This window comes from Plecotus auritus (assembly GCF_963455305.1).
Source record: "Plecotus auritus genome assembly, chromosome: 7".
In the NCBI taxonomy this organism is placed as follows: domain Eukaryota; kingdom Metazoa; phylum Chordata; class Mammalia; order Chiroptera; family Vespertilionidae; genus Plecotus; species Plecotus auritus.
The window spans coordinates 11,098,422-11,112,322 of record NC_137774.1 but is presented as its reverse complement, the minus strand read 5'-3'; the positions used below and the strand labels follow the sequence as shown (position 1 = coordinate 11,112,322).

General features: G+C 38.1%; 1 protein-coding gene across 5 annotated transcripts in view; it reads left to right on the top strand.

Annotated features, from left to right (window-relative positions):
- The window catches only part of SKAP1 (src kinase associated phosphoprotein 1), a 266,959-nt gene that overhangs the window by 108,310 nt on the left and 144,748 nt on the right, over positions 1-13,901 (top strand). The gene's annotated exons all lie outside the window — the stretch shown is intronic.

Genomic DNA, 13,901 nt, shown 5'->3' with positions numbered 1-13,901 from the left:
GACACCCACCAGCCAATCAGGAGTGACTATGCAAATTAACCCAAAGATGGTGGGTTAATTTGCATACACAGGCGCTGAGCGGCGGGGGTGGGGTGGGACACTTGCGTTGTTGCCATGGCGATGACACAGGCATTCCACACTGCCTCAGCCGCTCTGGGCCTCTGGGCAGTGTTGGAAGGCGGAAAGGCGGCTCCGGGCCAGAGCTAAAAGGCGGCTCCGGCTGGAGCGAAGGCAGTGCCAGCAGCCAGGGGAAGGAAGGCCCATTCTTGCACAAATCTTCGTGCATCAGGCCTCTAGTATGTAAATAAACAAATGTGACTGTGTTCCATTAAAACTTCTTTTATAGTCACTGAAATTAGAATTCCATATAATTTTCATGTGTCATGAAATATTATTTTAATTTTTTTCTCCAGTCATTTAATAATGTAAAAAGAAAAACAACTGTAAGCTCACAGGCCCTGGAAAACATGGTGGGTTGGTTTGGGCCTATGGGTCATAGTTGCCAGCCTCTACACTAACTTTACTGCCTTTGAGTTGGACTAGATGATCTCTACAATTACCGCTATTCAAAAACTATTCAGTGACTTTCTTTTAGAAAAATATATTTTTATTGATTTCAGAGAAGAAGGGAGAGGGAGAAAGAGATAGAAACATCAATGATGAGCAAGAATCATTGGTTGGCTGCCTCCTGCATGACCCCTACTGGGGATTGAGCACAAAACCTGGGCATGTGCCCTGACTGGGAATCGAACCACAACTTCCTGGTCCATAGGTCAACACTCAACCACTGAACCAGCCTGGCCAGGCTATTCAATGACTTTCTAGCTAGTAGGATAACCATTCTGAATTCAATATATGTAATTAAAAAATTGAAAGCTGCCTTGGAAAATGAAGCCTGCCCATTTGTTTTATTTGGGAAAGACTGTATCTAAACTATCTCAGAAGAATGAATTATCTTTGTTTAATTGATATTTTAAGAAAGAATGTTTTTGTTAATGGCTGTTGTTATCAGGATTGTAGTCTGACATCTAGCTTGAGTCCCTTATGATGCAGTGGAAACCCACTTGCTCTGCTTTTTAGATAAAATGATAAGTTTGTCTCTGTCTTGTCCACAATTCTATACTATCACAACTTCCACATCACCTTCTGCAGCTGAAGGTAAGAACCTGCCATCATTTCCCCAGATGTTTACCCTTTGCTCATGTAGATTGTTCTTTATTGTCCTAGCTATTATTCAAAGGAATCCTTTCCAAAATGTCTTATCCTATATAATAAAAGGCTAATATGCAAATTGTCCCCTCGACTGGGAGTTTGACCAGGGGGGCAGGGCTGGCCCGCCACCCACCTGCGGCCCCTCCCCCTGGCTGGCCCCACTCCTGACTGGCTCTCCCCACCCTGATCAGAGTGGGCCGGCCAGAGCGCACTTGAGCACGAATTCATGCACTGGGCCTCTAGTATGATAGAATTAGGAACTGGACACATTAGAGGCCTCTTTTCCTAGTCTGTATGTAAAATTTTGATTTTTCTATAAATTTCAGGATTTTTAAATAAATCCTGATAACAAAAATTTCTATAAATTTCATTAGTACCTAAAATATGTGTTTTGCAGGGGTCCATAGGCTTAACTCAAAACTGCTTTAGTTCTATGACACTTGGGTATTATGATAGATGTAGTGAATCATCTCTCCCTTTAAAACCAAGTAATATAGCTAATTGTGAATTTAAAACTTTTACTTTTTCTTTTAGCTCTTAAAACTCTCAGCCATGCCGAAACCGGTTTGGCTCAGTGGATAGAGCGTCGGCCTGTGGACTGAAGGGTCCCAGGTTCGATTCCGGTCAAGGGCATGTACCTTGGTTGCGGGCACATCTCCAGTGGGAGGTGTGCAGGAGGCAGCTGATCGATGTTTCTCTCTCATCGATGTTTCTAGCTCTCTATTCCCTCTCCCTTCCTCTCTGTAAAATATCAATAAAATATTAAAAAAAAAAAACCTCTCAGCCATTCCAGAGTTTACTTCTGTTTCCTTAGTGTCTGTTGAGGTGATGTGATAAAAAAATATAATGTCTCTCATATATCATGATGTTCGTACATATCATCCTCAGTTACAGCATTAGCCTTCAAACTCCTACATAGTCTACTGAGCTATATGCCTTATAGCTTCCCAAACATTCACAATTTATTTCATAGATGGCAAAAAAATATCCCTTATTATCTAATAACCTTCTGTATGTCCTAGGTATGATAAATATAGAGGGCTGCATTTCATTCTCAGGAATGGCCATTGGAATCAAATTTTCAAAGGTTTTTCCCAAGCCTGTGTCTTTTTTTTCTTCAGAAAACTAATATTAGAACATATAGTCTTTTGATATAAGATGGTTCTATAGCCACAAAATTAGAAGTACATGAAGGAAAGTAGTCTGCTTCCTTTATGTGTGTTCCATAAGATCTTGGAGTACTCACTCAACAGCTTTGCTCATAGAGCTGTAGTGAGACCAGATGAATAAAGAGCTCTTTTAGAGTAAAATGCTCATCTATTTATATTTCTAAGACTCTAGAATATTATTTTACAGATTACATGGGCATTAATGTAAAGGCTATTTACAGGGTATTTGAAGGGGATGAGATAAAATATGATTTTATCTAGGGAAACATCTAGGGAAAAGCCTTAAAAAGGGAAAACAGTAGCATAACAAGGAGATTCCCCTTAAACAGTGTCACAGGACAGTGGCACCAGATCACCCACCACCTGGTAACTTTTTAGCATAAACAAAAGACAAATTTGAAGTTACTAGCTATAGTGAGATTCTCTCATATTTCTTTGCCCTTACTATATTTTGCTTGTATAAAAAGAGTTTATTGCCATTAAAGATCTTTATTTTGAGAATAATCTGTTCACTGAGTAGGCTAGTCAATTTTTTTGTACTTTTTTATTTTGTTCGCATTTAAATAATCTTTAAAAACTTCAAATACAGCCCAGATGTGATAGCTAAGTGGATTGGGCATCGTCCCATGGACCAAGAGATCCCAGGTTCGATTCCCAGTCAGGGTACAAGCCGGGTTGCAGGCTCGATCCCCAGTAGGGAATGTGCAGGAGTCAGACAATGAATCTCTCTCATCATTGATGTTTCTATCTCTCTCTCCCTCCCCATTCCTCTCTGAAGTCAATATATATAAAAGAACAAAAAAGAACCTACTACCTATGTTTTAAAAAAAAACCTAAACCTTCAAATACATTTTTTAAGTTTTAAAATCTTAAAATATAGAATTGCCCAAAACAGAGTTCACACTCTTTTTTTTAATCCCTGAGATTTGACTTCTTCAAGTCACTGCCAACATTATATTAGAATTCCATGTTTACAAATCTGTCCCCACTGGACTTTGGCTCCTAGAAGGCCTAGCACAATGCTTCTCACAGGGTAAATGCTCCCAGAGTGTTTATTGATCTGAACTGTTGAACCAAATAGTGACAAAGACGGTAGATTTTGACTGAGCATTAGAATGCCCCAGAGAAACTCATGGCTCTTTACATTTTTAGGTGGGTAGGACCACCCTAAAGGAATGCTGCAAGTAAACAACTGTAACAAGCCAATATTGCTGGTTTTCTTGGGCATTTCACATTGCTTGCAATAAGCTGGATAGCAATATAGGGTAGAGAAGTGGCAGGGTAACCTCAGTATGAAGTTGTGTGACACTTGAGCTGTTCCTCACTGCTCCTAAAGTTTCTCAGTGAAATGGAGTTTATGAGAGATGGGAGAAAGGACCTCCACTTCCTGTTAGTGAAATTCCATATATATACATATATATACATATATACATATATACATATATATATATATATATATATATTTATATATATGGCTCCAAGGAAAATATAGAAATAAAAACAGTGTCCCTATATCCCATTGATTATCCTTATGCATCTGAATCTGAAGTAAGAATATGTGCTCTTGTACCCAATGCAAAAAAGCGTATTTATTAAAGACTAGAGGCCCGATACACTAATTCGTACATGGGTGGGATCCGGCCAGCCTGCCCCAATGGGGGCCAATCAGGCTGGGCTGATGTGGGGGAGGGGCACAGGAGGTTGGCTGGCTGGCCCTAACCCTGATCGGTGTGTCGGGGGGGCCGATCGGAGCCCCAATCGAGCTGGTGGGCCCCCACAGTACGCATCATAGCGACTGGTCGTTCCGGTTGTCCATTGTTCTGGTCGCTTGGCTTTTATATATATAGATATCATATCAATATTTTAGTAGTGATTGGCTCAATTCCTGGTTATATATTAGTGTATATTGTGTCTCAGCCACCTATAGAACTTTCTGGGAAAATGGGCAGGAAGTGTAGATTATTGAATAATATCAGGTATTATTACATTTTAGTGGTTTGTGTTTGGGTCAATAGGAGCCACTTAATAAGTTTGGCAAGTCAGCATGTCTCACATTCCTCATTTTTAAATTGTTGATCACTACCATTGATCACCATGATGTACATTTCATGTTCAGTATATATTGTTGGTTTTGTATATTTTAGCAATAAGATAAAATAATTTTCACCATACTTCATGGTAAATGAGAATTTAAAAATAATTTTGTTTTCAAATAATGTGATATTTCCTAATTCTCTAAACCCATTAGAAAAAGCATCTCAGATCGTTGTTAGGTTTCTAACATGGTGGAAGGAGATCAGGAGTCATGTGGATTATGAGGAAGGTTGAAGAAATTCAGATTCAATTAAAATACTCATGGATTCTCTACCATATGGAAGGCATAATACTAGGTACTGAAGGATCATAAAGATGAATAATTGACAATGGCCCCTTTGTGTTTACAAGTTTTTAGATATGGACGTTGGAGGCAAGGATGGGAATAGAGGGAAACAAAACAAGAAGTGCTTTACTAATCTTTCAAGGAGCAGTTCAGTAGACTGGTGGAAGTAGAAGCCTGATTTTAGGCTATGGGTATGTACCACTTTTAAAAAGTTGGTTGATGAAAAGAAGGAGAGGGATAAGTGGTTAGTAGGGAAGAGGAATTTCTTTGCTTATTTTGTTTTAGGAAAAAGCAAATCTGAGCAGATTTTCCAGCAGATGAAAAGGAATCAATCTAAAAAGAGAAGATATGGATCGAATCAAGTCCTAGAAAGGGTAGAAGTGGATCAGATAATACTATTCAAGAATTAGTCTTAGCTAAAAGGCAAGGCACTTACTCTTTAAGGATAGAAAGTTAAAGAATGGAAAGGGGTAAAGATGCAGAGTTATTTGTACTTGAAGGGAGAGGAGTGCAAAGCCATTTGCTGAGAGTAAAGAATATGGAGTAGGGATTGGACCAGGACATGGGGAAAATGGGGAGTGGAAGTATAGGGAGGACTATAGAAATATAATAGAATCATGAAAAGAATAACTGCTAAATAGTAGTTAATATACAGCATGAACCATCTCAATCCATTAAACAAATATTAAACATTAAATGGAGAATTCATGGAGGAATATAATGGTAAAAGCTCCTAATCCAACTTCATTTTCAGGCTCCGCCGTCATCGCTTTCTCTTGGTGTAATGTGAGCCATAGCCTTTAGTCCATGGAAAATCACATATGATTTCTTGCTGAGTTGCCCTGAATCTTGGCTTACCTGTATGATCCCTGTTGACACCAAGACCCAGTCCTGAAAAGATTCCACATTCACAGAAGCACATTAAGAGTAAGCATTTCATTCCCCCAAAATACCTGAAGTATCATTTATAAGACAACTCTCCCCTCCTCAAAATCCCCACAACTCCCCGGAGCCTCTTGCTGTCCTAGCCCAGAACTCTCCCAAACGTACCGTTCTGCCCTGTCTCTCCTGATCCTCAGCAGTACAGAGTGGAGAGAGAGTGCTTCTTTGCTCTCTGTCCTCTACTGTTTTACCTGCGTGACCTCCGTCCTTTTGAACTCCCATCTCATTCTCCTCAGTCTCCCCAGACTGTACCACAAAAGGCTACAACACTCGTCTGAGGGTGGCAGAACTGAACCAGTGAAATCAGGACCTCTTGAGCACACAGTGGGGATACTAATAGGCAAGGAACACTCATCATTGAGAACTGTTGTCTGGTTACACTGCAGCTTCCTGATCTTGCCTATGATCTCAAATATGAGTCATCGTTCTGAACCTACCTTTCCTCTTACCTTTTACATTTGAAACTCTGCCCTAAACTTTGGCCTCACGGGATTATTCATCATTCCCCAAACCCAGCTCTGTGTCTTCCACCTGGAATGCCTTTCCCACCCTCTCCAGCCACCCACATTTCACTAAATCCTTCAAACTCTTCTCAACATGGCTTCCTAGGTGTCCCAAGTTAGCCTCAACAGCTCCCTGTCTTGCAGTTTACTTGACCAATAACTCTAGTATAGCTGTTGCCACCACTTGCCTTGCATTATATTCCTTACAAGTGCTGGCTTCTCTGACAGACTGCGAGCTCCCAGAGGGCAGGGGTTGTGTCTTAATTATCTTTATATTTCTTACAGATTTCAACACATATTAGACATTCAATAAGTGTTAGTGAAACTGAACCCCTCTCCCAAAAATGTGGTCATGTGGTCCAGTCCCAAATTTTATATATATATATATATATATATATATATATATATATATATATATGAATGAATTTGTCATATCCTAAAAACCATCAGAGAACCTTGAGATAATAGCAGTCTCTTGTTCTATAGTGTTTCTTAACATGTCACAGAGTGACAACCTCCCTCTCTCCTCCTTCCCTGATATCTGGAGGTTTCCTTCCCTTAGACAACAGCAGTCCTGAGGGTAGAAAACACTGTACCAGATAAATCCAAGGTAAGTGTTTACTTCGTTCAATATAGCTTATGAGTACAAAGGCAAATGCTGGACAGTACATTGACACTACAAAGATAAATTACAGAGACAGGAACTTTAGAAAAGGGAAAAGAGGCAGTCAACGAGGACCTGCTCACTTGTGTATGTTACAACTCAGGGAAGAGAAAATGGCAGAAAACCCAAGTCCACCTAAGAGTTTATTTCCCTTTGACTACTGAAATAGGTTTATGCTTAGTTGTCAACAACCTATAATCACCCACATGAAATGAAAATGTTCATATTTATATGGTCCTTTTTATCCAGAGAATCCAAAGATACTTTATAAATTATAAAAATGAATGTACCTGATGCAATGTCCCTGATATTCTCCATATACAAAATTCAGTTCCTGAGGGCCAAAATCTCCCCTACCCACACCACACCACTGAATATTTAACATTTTTATCAAATCACTTTTTGTTGTCTTTAAAATATCTTCTATTTCAAAAAGTCTACAATTCACCCTGTTTGTCTTCTAACCAATGCTGCATCTCTCCTACCCACCACCCTTCCCCCACTAACATGGAAAGTGAATTCAATTAGATTTAAGACAAAGAGTAATTGCATTGGAAAACAGAAAAAATATCTCATCCAAGAGTGGTTAAGCTCTTTACCTTATAGAGGGAGTTTTAACTCTTTCAGCAAAAGAGGATCCAGTGTAATAAATTAATACAGAGATTGGCTAAATCAAAGTATAATATCTTGCTTGAATCTAATTCCCCAGTCATCAGTCAGCTCTGCTTCAAGAGAACAAGGTATTTATTTTAAGGTCTGTAAGAAATGTAAAGACTAAGTCAATAAAGGGTTTTAATTTTTTGAAACTATTCTTACTTATACAGTAAGTATCTTAAAGTCTGAAACTCAGACTAAACTCTTAGATTGTGGAAAGTGAATCTAACCATCTACTTTCCTAGAATTATTTTGTGCTTTTGGTATCTGGATTTTGATAGCCCCTTCCACAAACTCAATCAGAATTAGTCCAAGCAGAGTCTGAGTCATTCTCCTTTGCCAACAGCTTCTTACTCATTGCTTGTCCGTGCTCATCCTGGAACTTTGCAGAAAGATAATAGAGCAGCGTAATGTGACAGGTTCTTTAGAGGACGTCCTAGAACTTCAGATGACCAATTAGGTAGGGATGACTGATATACAGGACTTTCATTTGCAATACTCTATTTTTGAGGTGGGAAGGATTGTCAATTGCAGAGGAAACTTACTACTAAAAGATAAATATGGGAATATCTGAGACAATCTGGAGTAAAAAGACAGGTCAGATGTATATTTGGCTGCAGTCAGCCCTATGGAGGTTGCTCAAGGCTGCAGTATAGCAAACAGTAGAAGAGATCTTTCTAGGGCAAGGAATGAATCAGGTGCCTTGAACTAAGAAATCTCCCTTCTTGGACTTTTCCCCACCTGTATTATTCAGGCATTTCATACATATCAACGTGGATTGATTTAAATAAGACTGCAAAAATTTCTGCAGCTGGCCCTGTTTTAATTACCTTAGTTAAACTGTCTTAGTAATGGTGAAGTTCTATAGGTCCAATCCACATATTTCTGTTTGTCCTCTTTAAGAACCTATAAAATAGGTACTATACCTTTTTTATGTCACATTTAGAAAAACTCTAGCAGCACAAGGCTCGGACTAGGCTTTGACCTGCATTTCTCTTGGTGGCATGTACTTTTCTCTAAAGCAGCTATGTTTTTGAATGTTGATGAGACCCTACTTTTAGTTGCTTGATAGGGTGTGGTGGGTCTGATTTTAAAAGTTAGAGCAAGGGAATAAAAGTTGAACACTTGTCTTAAAAGTTTTGTTCTACCTGTCTTACCATATGACCTTGTTTTTCCCCACTCCTAACTAGGGACAATAATATCTGTAATTATGTATGAAGTAATGTATATTGTTCTTGGAGAGCTGCTGGTGAAGGACACTGTGTCAATTAATCCCAGTGTTAATATATCTATGTTTTAACCCATATCTTAAGAACTCTGTTGTACATAAGACAATTTTATTTATGACATGTCCTTAGTTTGTTACACGCAACAAAATTGTCACGATAAATACTTTAAAATAATTATACACGTTAACCAGGGGTTAGAGAGACTGATGTATCTATTTGGAGTGGGATGAAGAATAAAATACAGCCTCCATCTATTTGAGTCATGGAATCGGATAAGTCCAGAAGTTCTTAAGTAAAATGTTTTTAGTCAACTACAGGGTGGGTCACATCAAAAGAAGCATCTGTCATGAAGTAATACAAGGATTATTTTTAAATCTGGAAATAAGTGAGTTAAGAAAATTAAGAGCTCTTCTAACTCCTGAGACAGAGTGGTCCTTTCAAGTTTGATGGAGGTAGTTTTCAGGACAATCTAAGAGAGAGGTTACAGTTCAATTTCCACTAGCAGGACTTCAGAAAAGGCAAAAAGAAAAATGGCTTCAGTTTCTGAAGCTTCTGTGCTTTTGAAAAAAAATAATTAAAGCTGCCCAGCTGGTGTGGCTCAGTGGTTGAGCATCAACCTATGAACCAGGAGGTCACGGTTCGGTTCCTGATCAGGGTTGTGAGCTCCATCCCCAGTGTGGGGAGTGCCAGAGGCAGCCAATCAGTGATTCTCTCTCATCATTGATGTTTCTATCACTCCCTCCCTCTCTCTTTCTCTCTGAAATCAATAAAAATATATTTTAAAAATAATAATAATTAAAGCTGATAAAAATGCAAATGATTACTTACATTCTGAATATTTTATGATAGTAGTGTATTTTTTTTCTCCCCCAAATCTAAAAATTTATCATTTTTTCCAAAGACTATAATGGAGAGAACACCAGCTAACCAAGATACAGGGAATGTGTGGCAGTGTGTACTGACTACTCACGTAAATCTTTTTTCACAGCAGGGTTTGGACAGAAACTCACTACTTAATCGAACAGTTCAAACGCCACCGAGTAGGAAATTTTAGTTAGAGCAGAATATTAGCAAACTTAAAGTATCCAAACTGATATGTATTCTGGCAACATATGCAGTATTTTCAAATATCAAAAAAAATTTAAAGAAATCTTTTGTGCTCTTATGCCAGTTGTGGGTATTGGGACTTTGAAGTATTCCTTTTATACTGTAGCTGTTGTTGTATGTTTTTTTTAAACAACAACAATAATCTTGCTTTATTTTCCTTTTTATTTTTGAGCTGTTTGCAACCCCCTTTTGAATAGCGAGAAACAATGCAATTAATTTTCTCCAGCGCAATCATGCATAGATTTAATAAGCATCCGAAGGTAGGATCCATCTGCAAAGTATGCGTTGCATGTTAAATTACTTCTCTTCTGTGGATTTTTTTTCTTTCCAAACCTTAATTAATTGAAGAAAAAAATGTTTATTAAAGTGGGAACAGGCTGGGCTCTGGCTCTCCGCCTCTGGTTCAAAAGTTCATACAATTCCCTGAAGGCTCATCTGAATGTGTGTGTCTCCCTCTCACAATCCTTCTTTCTCGGTCTCTATTGTAGGGATGAATGCCTAGAAAAGGTGTATTATTTTGTTCCCAGGATCAATTTTAATAACCTTAACTTGAGTAAACTAACTTTTGTGTGTGTATAGATTTGCCTACATTATGTGTTTATATAAATAGTCCATATACACAGACACACAAATGTGTTATTTACCCATTTTCCTGTTGGCTTAAAATAAAAAAATTTGATATATTTTCAGTGGCATCTTTAAACAGGATGTAGGTGGAGAGCAGGAAGTATAATTCTACAGGTGGATCTCAGACAGGAAATTAGAGAAATTATGTCTGAACATAAGCTACGTCTTTATGGATAAATTTAGACCAGAAGAAAAATATTAAATCTATCCCAAGTAGAAAAATGTCTACCCGTAAACAGAGAAATAGAAAAAATAAATAAGAGGATGTGACTCACTCCTGTGAGGTGCTTTGGAGACAGAAGATATTGCCTGACCTGAAGTAAGCTTTATATGAGCTAGGTGAAAAACAGCATGTTTGTTGTAAAATGAAAATATTATCTGAAAGATGAACTCAGAATTTTTTCAATTTTTTTTTTAAACTTTACAGTAAGATTTGTTTTCTCCTTTAACACGAGGGAGGTTTGCACAGTCACTTCTAGATTTTGGAGTATGTGAAGCCAGAAAGCAGTGGTGAACTTGACTGTGATCTCACCTGATGGAAGTCTACTTCCCTTTGCCCGGTTGCTCCTTGTGCAGCACAGTATTCACATAGGAGCTTAGTGGAGGGCTTTCCACAGGTTGTTTCATTTTCTCTGTGGACTCTTACACAGGGCACCTCAAGTCACTGGTCTGTTAGTCATTTTAATTTGTTTTTAAGTAGACATTTAAATAGGGAAAGCAAAGCACTATGGAAAGCTATTTTAGTTTGGCATAGATGCAGCCTCGTCACGTTGGCGCTTTTATTATGCACATGTCTACCATCCCATGCTCTTGCTGAGTGTCACATGAGCCATGCGGACATTCCTAGAAGAAATTTTGGTGAATCAGCATTCCATATTTTTCTCTCAAAGGCCTTGTTGCTACTGCACATTGACATGCACACATTTGGGCCACATTTGCGAACGTGTAAAATAAATTACATGGAGGTGATGCTGAAATATGATCACTAACAGTTACAATTGTTGTCTTGGAAACTTAAAGATTGTCATCTACCATGTAGGGCATCTACTTATGTGTATACCATTTCACAACCTCCCCATACCCAAAATTCTATGACTTTCGGGAAAATCTCGCCATTGCTTTCTAAACAGGTTTTGGTTTAGGCTTCTGTGAAAATCCTGAATTGAATATCTGTGGGTTTCACAAAGTACATGCATGTAAATAACATACCTTTGAAAGGAGGATGTGTGGGCCCTTTCTCCTATATGCTTATGTCTCTGTTGTCGTAGATTGGCGTCCTTTGTGAGCTATTCAGTGACATTTCAGAACCATTTCCCTCTGCAGAAAACCCGCAGTTGTGTTTCTTTAGCTGACACTGTGGCACTTGGCACTTGAAATTGCTAGTTAGAAAAAAAAATTGTTGAGGCCGGTGGCTGTAATCAGCGTTGTTGCTGTCTGTTTCCTCAGACTAATAGCAGAGCGATCCGAGTCTGAGAGTTCAAACAGAGGTTATCTTTCCCAGGTAGCATCTCGTCCAACGAGAATTTGATTTTTTTCTATAGGACTTTACTCCATTAGATTAATGAAATTTCAATGAGAGCCTGGCGCCCCCTGAAGCTTTGTTAAGAAAACAAATGGTGATTCTGTAGGTGTGACAGCTTGCTTGGAGAGTTACGAGAAGGTGAATACATCCCCACAATCCAGGCAGCCTGGAACACATTGATCTCTATTTAAAGCACCAATCGGATTTTTGTTAATTATAAATGATTGATCTGCAGTTTTTTCCTCTCTCTCCTCTTATATGTGAGGGTGCCCCTCCTTTCCCCACTTCTAACTTCTTTGCATGCTGAGTGCAGAGCTTTTTGTTTAAAGGGGCAATCATAGAGAGCAAATTATAGCAGGACCCAGCAGCAATGCTATTGTGAATGTCATTGTCACAGCCTTCACCGTGCGCCCGATTGAGGTGCGCCCTGAAGTAGATTTCAGACAGACTCGATGTTCCCTCTTTATTGGGCTCATTCCTAAAATAAAGAATTATTTCAATGAAAGTAAAGCCATTAGAATCATTAGAATAGTATACAGACACTATCATGATTATGTTTTAAAACCTCAATTGTGAGCCCTGTAAGCTAAATCCCCAGTATTAACTCTGAACCACAGTGCATACCTTGTACGCACCAGGACATAATGTGTGACCAACCAACCTCGTGTGTTGACAACAGGGTGAGTGAAGGAAATATCTCTGACCTTAAATCTCCATTTATAGGCATTTAGGTGATTAATCCACCTTTTATCATCTCTGTGGAGTGTTGTTTTTTTAATCATGTTTAGAAGCAATACTGCACTCAAAAACTGACACGTATATTATTCCTGATAATTGGTCTCCACCTAGTTCTGAAGAGCACAGAAACATGTCCCCCGCGTTTTTTGTGAAACAATCTTTAGTGAACATATCTGAGCATTAAATGTTTACTTACTGAATACAAAAGCACATAGTTGCTTCTTTGTTATTTATAACATTACAATACATAAAAAATATAATTTACACAGCTCTTAGGAAACATATTTGTAAAAAATTACAGTTTCAGGAGTACAGGACTTAGTAGATTACATTGAAAACTACATTGCTTTCACACTTCTAACGCAAATGTAGCCTTTATGAATGTGCATTTGTTAAGTTTGAGCCCTTAGTTAAGTTTTCGGACATATCTTTTCAAGTTAGAATCATGAATTTGCCCGGGTGTTTTGTTGTTTTTTAATTGTCTATATAATCCATGCAAAACACAGGACACTTTCCTAGGCCAAGAATCTTAACGTAGTTTATAGTTTCCAGTGACGCTCTTCTGCAAAATCTTTTAGATCTGAAGAAGTATTGCCTCATTTCTTCAAAAATACTGAAACTTGTTCAACTTCCTTAGGAGTTGCTGTATCACTAATTATATATTATAAACTCTCACTAACATAAGAGCAATTCTATCTTTAAAACAGCAGTATAAAATGGACAAGAACCTCAGATATAACAGACCATAATCTCTCCACACGCCAAATTCTGTAATTTTTGGAAGGAGCTCACTCTTGCTTTCTAAACAGTATTATGGACTTTATAATACCCAAATACGAAGTTCTGACAGAACTTACCGATGAGGTCATTGTTTAATGGTCCTCTAAGTACTCTCAGGAAAAATAGATTTAAAGTGTGATTTTTGCCATGTGCTGTTTGTTCTCAGCATTTTAAAATATTTTTCTTCTCTTTATAACTGCTTATTATTTTTATTATAATATTTTTAAATTAGCAAAAGTTATAAGGCAATTTATAAATACTTATAACTGACTTTTGAAATCAGATTTTGCATTAGCCAAAAAAAAAAGCAATATGACTTTTTTACAAATATTAACACATTTGAACAGTTGTTGATGTCGATGTCTAAATAATAA